The sequence below is a fragment of the Bos grunniens genome, chromosome 26, assembly GCF_055505025.1.
Source record: "Bos grunniens cultivar Pamir isolate PY7600 chromosome 26, Bosgru_T2T1.0, whole genome shotgun sequence".
In the NCBI taxonomy this organism is placed as follows: domain Eukaryota; kingdom Metazoa; phylum Chordata; class Mammalia; order Artiodactyla; family Bovidae; genus Bos; species Bos grunniens.
The window spans coordinates 11,998,683-12,011,307 of record NC_141190.1 but is presented as its reverse complement, the minus strand read 5'-3'; the positions used below and the strand labels follow the sequence as shown (position 1 = coordinate 12,011,307).

At 38.1% G+C, this 12,625-nt stretch overlaps 1 long non-coding RNA gene across 3 annotated transcripts in view; it reads right to left on the bottom strand.

Annotated features, from left to right (window-relative positions):
- Window positions 1-12,625, bottom strand: part of LOC147344023 (uncharacterized) — a 243,916-nt gene that overhangs the window by 115,051 nt on the left and 116,240 nt on the right. The window lies entirely within an intron of this gene.

The following is a 12,625-nucleotide window of genomic DNA, read 5'->3' as shown; positions in this document are numbered from 1 at the left end:
TGCCCTGTTCTGAGCTTCAGTCATACTAGCCTTTTTACGAACTTGACATCACAAGGCCCCTTTCCACCTCAGGGCCTTTGAATATCCAGTTACTATAACCTGGAGTCATCTGCTCTTTCAAGTCTTCCTTTTTCACTTATTTAATCTACTTTTTCTTCTGATTCCAACTCTAAATTAGTGTGGAGCATGTATAGATAAACAAGTTACTGGAAGCAAATAAAGTTGAGTCTCGATCTTGAATGTCACATTAAAATGAACTTAATGTGAATTAAAAGTTATGCAGAGAAAGCCTTTGACAAAATTCAACATCCATTTATGATAAGAACTCTCCAGAAAGCAGGAATAGAAGGAACATACCTCAACATAATAAAAGCTATATATGACAAACCCACAGCAAACATTATCCTCAATGGTGAAAAATTGAAAGCATTTCCTCTAAAGTCAGGAACAAGACAAGGATGCCCACTTTCACCATTACTATTCAACATAGTTTTGGAAGTTTTGGCCACAGCAATCAGAGCAGAAACAGAAATAAAAGGAATCCAAATTGGAAAAGAAGAAGTAAAACTCTCACTGCAGATGACATGATCCTCTACATAGAAAACCCTAAAGACTCCACCAGAAAATTACTAGAACTAATCAATGATTATAGTAAAGTTGCAGGATATAAAATCAACACACAGAAATCCCTTGCATTCCTATACACTAATAATGAGAAAATAGAAAGAGAAATTAAGGAAACAATTCCATTCACCATTGCAACAAAAAGAATAAAATACTTAGGAATACATCTACCTAAAGAAACTAAAGACCTATATATAGAAAACTATAAAACACTGGTGAAAGAAATCAAAGAGGACACTAATAGATGGAGAAATATACCATGTTCATGGATTGGAAGAATCAATATAGTGAAAATGAGTATAGTACCCAAAACAATTTCTAGATTCAATGCAATCCCTATCAAGCTACCAATGGTATTCTTCACAGAGCTAGAACAAATAATTTCACAATTTGTATGGAAATAAAAAAACCTCGAATAGCCAAAGCTATCTTGAGAAAGAAGAATGGAACTGGAGGAATCAACCTACCTGACTTCAGGCTCTACTACAAAGCCACAGTCATCAAGACAGTATGGTACTGGCACAAAGACAGAAATACAGATCAATGGAACAAAACAGAAAGCCCAGAGATAAATCCACACACATATGGACACCTTATCTTTGACAAAGGAGGCAAGAATATACAATGGATTAAAGACAATCTCTTTAACAAGTGGTGCTGGGAAATCTGGTCAACCACTTGTAAAAGAATGAAACTAGAACACTTTCTAACACCATACACAGAAATAAACTCAAAATGGATTAAAGATCTAAACATAAGACCAGAAACTATAAAACTCCTAGAGGAGAACATAGGCAAAACACTCTCTGACATACATCACAGCAGGATCCTCTATGACCCACCTCCCAGAATATTGGAAATTAAAGCAAAAATAAACAAATGGGACCTAATTAAACTTAAAGGCTTCTGCACAACAAAGGAAACTATTAGCAAGGTGAAAAGACAGCCTTCAGAATGGGAGAAATAATAGCAAATGAAGCAACTGACAAACAACTAATCTCAAAAATATACAAGCAACTCCTACAGCTCAATTCCAGAAAAATAAATGACCCAATCAAAAAATGGGCCAAAGAACTAAATAGACATTTCTCCAAAGAAGACATACAGATGGCTAACAAACACATGAAAAGATGCTCAACATCACTCATTATCAGAGAAATGCAAATCAAAACCACTATGAGGTACCATTTCACACCAGTCAGAATGGCTGCGATCCAAAAGTCTACAAGCAATAAATGCTGGAGAGGATGTGGAGAAAAGGGAACCCTCTTACACTGTTGATGGGAATGCAAACTAGTACAGCCACTATGGAGAACAGTGTGGAGATTCCTTAAAAAACTGGAAATAGAACTGCCTTATGATCCAGCAATCCCACTGCTGGGCATACACACTGAGGAAACCAGAAGGGAAAGAGACACGTGTACCCCAATGTTCATCGCAGCACTGTTTATAATAGCCAGGACATGGAAGCAACCTAGATGTCCATCAGCAGATGAATGGATAAGAAAGCTGTGGTACATATACACAATGGAGTATTACTCAGCCATTAAGAAGAATACATTTGAATCAGCTCTAATGAGGTGGATGAAACTGGAGCCTATTATATAGAGTGAAGTAAGCCAGAAAGAAAAACACCAATACAGTATACTAACACATATATATGGAATTTAGAAAGATGGTAACAATAACCCTGTATACGAGATAGCAAAAGAGACACTGATGTATAGAACAGTCTTCTGAACTCTGTGGCAGAGGGAGAGGGTGGGATGATTTGGGAGAATGGCATTGAAATATGTATAATATCATATACGAAATGAGTTGCCAGTCCAGATTTGATGCACAATACTGGATGCTTGGGGCTGGTACACTGGGACAACCCAGAGGGATGGTATGGAGAAGGAGGAGGGAGGAGGGTTCAGGATGGGGAACACATGTATACCTGTGGCGGATTCATTTCGATATACAGCAAAACCAATACAATATTGTAAAGTTAAAAAATAAAATTTAAAAAATAAATAAAAATAAAAATTTAAAACAAAGTCAAACTAAAAAAAAGAAAAAAAAGAGAAAAATTCAAACCATGAATTAATTAGAATAAAATTTAATTAATTAGAAGAAAAGTATAGACTTGCAGTACAGTAGTGAGGTAGGGCCTTTCTGAGAAAAACACCAAAGACAGAAACCATAATAAAAAGCACAATTAGATTTTATACATAAAACTGTTAAAGATTTTTTTATAAACAAAAAAATAGGATAAGCATGATAAAATACTGTAGTATATATGACAGACATGGGTTACAATCATCGACATATACAGATCTTCCAAATCATTTTTTTAAATCAAAGTACATAACAGAAAAATGAAAAAAGTGTGTCACTCACAAAAGAAGGATTAAACATGGTCCAAAAATATGAACTGTTCAACTACATTAATAGTCAAATACAAATTAAAAATAACTTAGGTTTGTCTTGTTTGCTTATGACATTGTGGATAATTTTTTTAAAAGGTGGCAAAGTATGTGAAAATGAACACTTATAAAGCTATAGGAAAGACCATAAATATATAAAACCTTTCCAAAAGATAAGTAGGGGAAATGTGTCAAAACTTATATGAAGTACCATTGGCTGTCAATTCCATTACTTGAATTACACCCTAAGGAAAGTATCACACGTTTTTCACATTCCCTATCTCCTTATTCTACTCCCAAGCTATTCCTTCAGCTCCATCAAACTGCTCTCAGCGAGGTCATCAGTGGTCTCCATGATCCTACAGCCATACTCCTCACTTCCAACATCACTGACCCTGTCTCAACATTTGCTACAATGTACCGCTTTCTCCATCTAGAGCAATATTTTCTCTCTTGCATTCTGTGACTTTGTACTCTCTGGTTTAGTGTTTTTGACACCTACTTAAAGCTCAACATTCAGAAAACAAAGATTATGGCATCCGGTCCCACCACTTCATGGGAAATAGATGGGGAAACAGTGGAAACAATGTCAGACTTTATTTTTCTGGGATCCAAAATCACTACAGATGGTGACTGCAGCCATGAAATTAAAAGACGCTTACTCCTTGGAAGGAAAGTTATGACCAACCTAGATAGAATATTCAAAAGCAGAGACATTACTTTGCCAACAAAGGTCCAGTTAGTCAAGGCTATGGTTTTTCCCGTGGTCATGTATGGATGTGAGAGTTGGACTGTGAAGAAGGCTGAGCGCCGAAGAATTGATGCTTTTGAACTGTGGTGTTGGAGAAGACTCTTGAGAGTCCCTTGGACTGCAAGGAGATCCAACCAATCCATTCTGAAGGAGATCAGCCCTGGGATTTCTTTGGAAGGAATGATGCTAAAGCTGAAACTCCAGTACTTTGGCCACCTCATGCGAAGAGTTGACTCATTGGAAAAGACTAATGCTGGGAGGGATCAGGGGCAGGAGGAGAAGCAGACGACAGAGGATGAGATGGCTGGATGGCATCACTGACTCAATGGACGTGAGTCTGAGTGAACTCTGCGAGTTGGTGATGGATAGGGAGGCCTGGCGTGCTGCGATTCATGGGGTCGCAAAGAGTCGGACACGACTGAGCGACTGATCTGATCTGATCTGCCACCATCTCCGAAACACCACACTCACTTAAAGAAATTTCTCAGGACTCTGTAAAGGCCCTTCTTCTATTGTCTTTGATCACCTCCTCTCCCATTTTGATCACCATCTAGGTGCTGAGGACTCACAAAGCTACATCTGTAGCTAAGTCCTTTCATGCAAGCTGTAAAGCTATCTGCTTACTTACAGACATCTCCGTTTTGATACCTGGGTGTAACTCAAACTCAGAATGTCTTAAATTATAACATCCTCCCTCCTCAAAGCAGCTTCTCTACCAAGGATGTAGCACCTGGCACACAGTTCCAGGTATCCTCAAGCTGGAAAATGGAGATTCTCCTGTGATCCTTCTCTTTTCTTTCAAGCTCAAAATCCAAACAGTATGCAGTACTATCAGTGTTATAAGTAAAACTTTATTTTATTTATTTTTTTGGATGCAATTTGCCAATATTTTATTTAGAATTTTTCTCATCTATTTTCAGTGTTTTTAATAGGTAATTTTCATTCTTCTTCTATCTTTTTACCCAGAGGGATGGTATAGGGAGGGAGGAGGGAGGAGGGTTCAGGATGGGGAACACATGTATACTTGTGGCAGATTCATTTTGATATACGGCAAAACCAATACAATATTGTAAAGTTAAATAAAATAAAATTTAAAAAAATATTATGTAACTCTAAGTAAAACTTTAAATTCAGAGTAACCGTGTCACTCGCTTGCCTAAAATCCTCCAGATCACCCTTAATACTTCTTTCACAAAATCAAGCCCCTTGCTACACTGCCAGGTATCATTTTGTGCCTCTCTCCTGCTCACTCCCTACATCCTTACCTTCCTTACAGTCATGAACATGTCATGCTTTCTCTGACTCTGGCCCTTAACATACTATTTACTCCACCTCAAGTACCCAGTGCCCCTGGATCAATTTCATCTGCAAACTTTTTTGTTCATCTTTCAGATGTCAGTTTAAATGACTTGTCCTCTGATAGGCTGTACCTGACTTACCAAAACCAAGAAAATCTATTTACTGTACATTTCTATGGTACTTTGAGTTGCCCATTTAATAACCATCTCACTTTTAATTACCTGTTTTTAATAGCTAATTTCACTCCTCTACTCTAAGCCTACTGAGACAGACAATGTCTGTCTGTCCAATCAGGTACATACCTCCATTACCTAGAATAAAGAAATATTTGTTGATTTAATTTGAAGACCATCTGTAGAAAGATATATGTGAATGAAGATTGATTATTATGTTGTCTATAATAGAAAACAATGCAGACAAGCAAAGTGCCCCTCAACAGTGAAAGGATAAGTTACAGTACACTCATACTATGAAATAATTAAAATAAACCTGTATAGATTTAGATGATGACAATATATTGTTAAGTGAAAAAACAAGTTTAAAACTCACTATGAAAAAGAGCATCTCATTTTTACAAGTATTGTATATGGATGTGTGTGTGTGTGTGTACATATGTATATATTGAGTTGGCCAAAACGTTCTGACTTTCTTTATAATAAACATGTATTAATCTTACAATCAAGAAAAAAATGCTATTTTTAAATTGAAACTTTTAAATAAAGAACTGTGGAGGAATATTTTGACACCTCTCTTCCCTTCTGTGGAATCAGAAAGTTCTCTTACTTGTTAAAAAATGTTTGAACAGATAGGCATCACTCCAAGAGGGTTCTCAACCCAGTCAGGCAGGCAGATGGGTTGTCACTATTCTTACAAGAGACAGTGCTATCACATGATGAGTAGGAACCTAAGCTCCCAGGATCTGTTGCGTGATGACCCATCCAGGACTGCCTTACAGATATTGATAAAGAAGCCTTTTATTTCCCCTAATTCAACCCATCTGCAAATACCTCTGTTAACAGATCATTTGATAGAAAAATTTAGACATTTCTATTCCTTTGAAACAAGATTTCTCACATCAGGCTTTCACCCATACACAGCAAAAACTTAGAGGCAGAAAGGACCAAGAATAAAGCCTGTCCCTATGACCTTGAAAAAATATAAAACACAGATTCTCAAATAATATGAATGAGTCATAGGCTCAAAGAATAGTCTTTAGCTAACACAAGAGAGATCCATAAGCTCTAACATTTCAGCCATTTCTTTTATCAGCATCAAATAATGAAAAGATAATAAACTTTCAGTTGCACGTAATTAGAGATTCCTGTGAAGTTTTATTAAGGAGACTGCCTGTCAAAAGCTGCATGTTAATGGGCTATTATAAACTAGGGTACTCAGAACTTTAATTATGTTTTTAAGAAAAATGTAGATTTTTCTATCCATTGACATTGCTCATTAATAATAATTTTCAAAAGTTAATTTACACACTAATGTTTCCAAGTTGAAATGCTAAATGTTTATTAGGTCTGTTACTGTTTGCTCATTAACACATTTGTTGTTGTTCAGTCTCTAAATCATGTCTGATTCTTTGTGACCCCATGGACCTCAGCACATTAGGCTTCCCTGTCCTTCACTTTCTCCCAGTTTGCTCAAATTCATGTCCGAGTCAGTGATGCCACCCAGCCATCTCATTCTCTGCCAGCCCCTTCTCTTTATGCCTTCTGTCTTTCCCAGCATCAGGGTCTTTTCCCATTAACACAGGGTCTTTTCCATTAATACATGGTTGCTACCTTTGCAGGATACAGATTGTTTCCTCTTATTTGGGAGTCTTAAATAAAACTACATGTGTCCGCACAGGATCTTTGTAAACCACTGACTAAATATTAAATATTACTACTAAACTATGAGCTGCTTAATTATAAGGAACCTTCCACATATATACTAAAAGCTTGAAATCTGCAGTCAGAAAGACCCAAATTTGAATGTGAGCTTGGCTACTGAATTGCTTTGTGATTTTGAGCAGGTTACTTAACTTCTCTAAGCTCTAGTTATCTCAGAAAGCTTTCATAAAAATTAAAGGAGGCAACAGTATAAACATCTTAGCTCACTGCCTGATACACTGTAGGTGCTCAGAGTAACTATTAGTCCACAGCCATTTTCTGTTCAGTCATTTTTCTTGAGAAAGCCTCTGTGTCAACACGCAATAAGTGTCTTGCTGGCCTGGAGAGGAAGAACTCATTCCACAAATATTCAAGTAGACCATATGCTAGAGATTCAATGGTGAACAAGAAAAAAATTCCAGCCCTTGTGAAGTTTGCTTTCCATGCTGACTGGGCACCTGGAAGATACAGCCTAATCCCCAAATCTGTGAATGTTACTTTAAATGGCAATAGGACCTTTGAATATGATTAAAGATTTCAAGACAGAGATTATCATGGATTATCTGGGTGGCTCCATCATAATCACAAGGATCATCCTGAGCCTCCAAAAGGATCCAGCACAACCAACACCTTAACTTTAGAGGCTTCCCTGTGGATTCAGTTGGTAAAGAATCCACCTGCAATGCAGAAAACCTAAATTCTATCCCTGAGTTGCAAAGATCCCTGGAGAAGGGAATGGCTACCCAATCCAGTATTCTTGCCTGGAGAATCCCAAGGCCAGAGGAGCTTGGTGGGCTATACTTCATAGGGTCACAAAGAGTTGGACACAACTGAGCAATTAACACTAACCAACCCAGCCAACACCTTATTTAGCCCGGTGAAATGGATTTGATTTCTGGGCTTCAGAGCTGTGAGAGAATAAATCTGTGCTGTTTTCAGTCACCAAGTTTGTAGTAGTTTGTTACAGCAGCCATAGGAAATGAATACGTTCTGAAGCATTAAACACCTAATTGCACAGTAATTTAATACAAATGTCATAAGTGCTAAAAAGATTAAGTAAATGGAAATTAAAGGTGCTAAAAGACATTTTCTAGGTGAGGAGAGGGAGATGAAGAGAGAAAGAATTCCAGACACAGGAAAAGCAAGTACAAAGATCCTAGGCTGGGAAGTATAAGCTCAGAGTGGTTGAAGCACAATGAGCAAGGTAGAAGAAGAAGGAACACACAGTCAGAATGGTAGGCTGTGGCAAACACTAAAATTTTAGAATAAAATGCCAGACTAGTTTGTTTCAGATTAGCTGTCTCCCTGAGAATAACTACAAAACCTCACAAAATTGTTTTCTAACCTATTAAAAGCACCTGAGAGTGCCCAAGGCCATGAGTGCTTAAATAATTAAGTCAAACAGAACGTTCAGAGAGGTGGATCTGATATCTGGCAACATGTTTTCTACCAAGGCATTTACTGATTCAAAAGTAGCAGCTAAGAGCATTCACAGCTGAGCAAAGAGTGACAGCCTGAGCAACAAAGAAATGGGGCAGACCTTCCGAAAACCTCATAGGCTGTGGTTGGAGTAAAGGTAGAACTCTATTAAACATCCCATTTTAGAATGAAATGACAGACAAGTTTGTTTCTGATTAACTGTCTGAAGCTCAGTCCCTAACTGAATTAAGGTGATCTTCTCCATCCCAACCATCTACCAAAAGCAAAATTAAATTCTTTTTATAGGAAAGATGGGGAGACAGTGGAAACAGTGGCTGACTTTATTTTTCTGGGCTCCAAAATCACCGCGGATGGTGATTGTAGCCATGAAATTAAAAGACGCTTACTCCTTGGAAGGAAAGTTTTGACAAACCTACAAAGCATATTAAAAAGCAGACACATTACTTTGCCAACAAAGATCCGTCTAGTCAAGGCTATGGTTTTTCCAGTAGTCATGTATGGATGTGAGAGTTGGACTATAAAGAAAGCTAAGTGCCAAAGAATTGATGTTTTTGAACTGTGGCATTGGAGAAGACTCTTGAGAGTCCCTTGGACTGCAAGGAGATCCAACCAGTCCATCCTAAAGGAGATCAGTCCTGGGTGTTCACTGGAGAGACTGATGTTGAAGCTGAAACTCCAATACTTTGGCCACCTGATGCGAAGAACTGACTCATTTGTAAAGACCCTGATGCTGGGAAAGATTGAGGGCAGGAGGAGAAGGGGACGACTGAGGATGAGATGGTTGGATGGCATCACCAACACAATGGACATGGGTTTGGGTGGACTCCGGGAGTTGGTGATGGACAAGGAGGCCTGGTGTGCTGTGGTTCATGGAGTCACAAAGAGTCAGACACGACTGAGCGACTGAACTGAACTGAAAGGCTGTACTCTAGGAATAAGGTAGAAAATGTAAATAATCCTCAAAAAGTCTGAAGTCCCACTTCTGAAGATTTTAGAATGAAATGACAGATGAGCTTGTTTCTGATTAACTGTCTGAAGCTCAGTCCCTAACTGAATTAAGGTGATCTTCTCTGTCCCAACCATCTACCAAAAGCAAAATTAAATTCTCTCTATAGGAAATAGAATGACTTCCCTGGTGGTTCAGAGGGTAAGGAATCTGTCTGTAATGCAGGTGACCTGGGTTTGATCCCTGGGTTGAAAAGATTTCCTGGAGAAGGAAAAGGCAACCCACTCCAGTATTCTTGCCTGGAAAATCCCATGGCCAGAGGAGCTTGGCAGGCTACAGTCCATGGGGTCACAAAGAATCGGACTCGACTGAGTGCTTGCACAGGGAGATATAATCTTCCAAGAGCCTCATATTATCTCTACAAACTTTATACACATATGGACAACAAGAATTTTTTTAAGGCACAAAAATAAATACTTGAATGAATAACAAGCAAAAAGCAATTATTGCACAAGACTTCCAGGTTTTCTATCATACAACTTTAAATTAGTATTCTTTTTTTTTTTTTTTTTGGTGTAATTTTTTTTTTTTAAGATTTCTTTCCCCCTTTTTTTTTTTATTGAAATGAATCCGCCACAGGTATACATGTGTTCCCCATCCTGAAGCGTCCTCCCTCCTCCCTCCCCATACCATCCCTCTGGGTCGTCCCAGTGCACCAGCCCCAAGCATCCAGTATCGTGCATCGAACCTGGACTGGCGACTCGTTTCATACATGATATTATACGTATTTCAATGTCATTTTCCCAAATCTTCCCACCCTCTCCCTCTCCCATAGAGTCCATAAGACTGTTCTATACATCAGTGTCTCTTTTGCTGTCTCGTATACAGGGTTATTGTTACCATCTTTCTAAATTCCATATATATGTGTTAGTATACTGTATTGGTGCCTTTCTTTCTGGCTTACTTCACTTTGTATAATAGGCTCCAGTTTCATCCACCTCATTAGAACTGATTCAAATGTATTCTTTTTAATGGCTGAGTAATACTCCATTGTGTATATGTACCACTGCTTTCTTATCCATTTGTCTGCTGATGGACATCTAGGTTGCTTCCATGTCCTGGCTATTATAAACAGTGCTGCAATGAACATTGGGGTACACGTGTCTCTTTCAATTCTGGTTTCCTCAGTGTGTATGCCCAGCAGTGGGATTGCTGGATCATAAGGCAGTTCTATTTCCAGTTTTTTAAGGAATCTCCACACTGTTCTCCATAGTGGCTGTACTAGTTTGCATTCCCACCAACAGTGTAAGAGGGTTCCCTTTTCTCCACACCCTCTCCAGCATTTATTGCTTGTAGACTTTTGGATCGCAGCCATTCTGACTGGAGTGAAATTAGTATTCTTAATATGTACACGAGAAAAAAGAGGAAGAGCAAGCTATAAAAATTCTTTTTTAAATGGAAATTTGTAGAAAAGGAAACAGTAATGAAAATTAAGAAGTCAGTAGATGAATTTAACAGAATTTTAGATTCAGCAACTAAGGGAAAAATTAGTGAAATGATAGATCAGAAAAAATAATTCAGATCAAAGAAAAGTGAAACAAAGGAACAGAAAATTCCCAAGAGTAGATTCGTTGTTGTTGTTCAGTTGTTCAGTCACTAAGTCTGACTCTTTGCAACCCATGGCTTCCCTGTCCTTCACTATGTCCCTGAGTTTGCTCAAACTCATGTCCATTTCATCAATAATGCCATCCAACCATCTCCTCCTGTTGCTCCCTTCTTCCCCTGTCCTCAATCTTTTCCAATGAGCTGGCTCTTCACATCAGGTGGCCCAAGTATGGAATGTCAGCATCAGTCCTTCCAAAGAATATTCAAGGTTGATTTCCTTTAGGATTGACTGATTTGATCTCCTTACAGTCCAAGGGACTCTCAAGAGTCTTTTCCCACACTACAGTTCAAAAGCATCAATTCTTTGGCACTCAGCCTTCTTTACGGTCCAACTCTCACATCCATACATGACCACTAGAAAAACCATAGCCTTGACCATACAGACCTTTGTCGGCAAAGAGTAGATAAAGCCCAGTGATAAGTTCTCATCAGTGTATAATTAGTGTTTCAGAGGAGAAATGAAAGAACGAAGTAGAAGCAACAAATGGAGGGGTGATGACTGAATTTTTTTTTCACATCAGATTATACTTCAGGAACAACTATGAACTCAAGTAGGATAACAAGGAAAACCTAACCTGCACACATTATTGTAAAACTGGTGAAAAGCAAGACAGTAATAAAAATCTTTAAAGCAGCAAAAGAAAGATATTTTACCTTACCTCTAAAGGAATCACATCTAATGTTGCATTAAAAGCAGTGGAAAATAGAAGACAGTGGAATTATGCATTCAATATTTTAAAAGAGTAACTGTCAACCTGGATGTTATGAAAGAAACATTAAGCAAATGAAAACTAACCTCAAAAAATGTCACTAGTGGATTCATGAAAAATAGTAAAAGATGTTCTTAAGGTAGAAGGAAAATGATAATAGAATACAGCAAAGAAGTATAGGAAAAAATGAATATTGGAAAGGGGAAACATATGAATACATATAAGTATTTACTTGTTGTTCAGACTCCTAGCCATGTCCAACTCTTTGTGACCCCATGGACTGCAGCATGGCAGGCCTCTCTGTCCCTCACCATCTCCTGAAGTTTGCCCAAGTTCATGTCCATCCATCCATCTTATCTTCTGATGCCCTATTCTCCTTCTGCCCTCAACCTTTCCCAGCACCACAGACTTTTCCATTGAGTCAGCTGTTCGCATCATATGACCAAAATACTAGAGTTTCAGCTTCATTATCAGTCCTTCAAACGAGTATTCAGGGTTGATTTCCCTTAAGATCGACTGGTTTGATCTCCCTACCTTCTTGAATCACTGCCTTGTCATGGCAAAGGGGGTTGCAGAAGTCCATTAAGCTACTGAGTCATTCCAGGTAGGGCTGCCCCAGACAGACTGGTCACAGCGGAGAGTTCTGACAAAATATGATTCACTGGAGGAGAGAATGGCAAACCACTCCAGTATACTTGCTGTGAGAACCTCATGAGCTGTATAAAAGGACAAAAAGTATGTACTGACTGTATGTAAATAGCAATAATGAGATAGAATTTAAAAACACAACAAACAATAAAAAGGCATGTTGCATTGTGTAGAAAATGGTAAAAAAAATACTATATGTTATTATACTTAAGTCAAAATACAAAATTCTCAAAAGAGTAAATTCTAAGAGTTCTCAT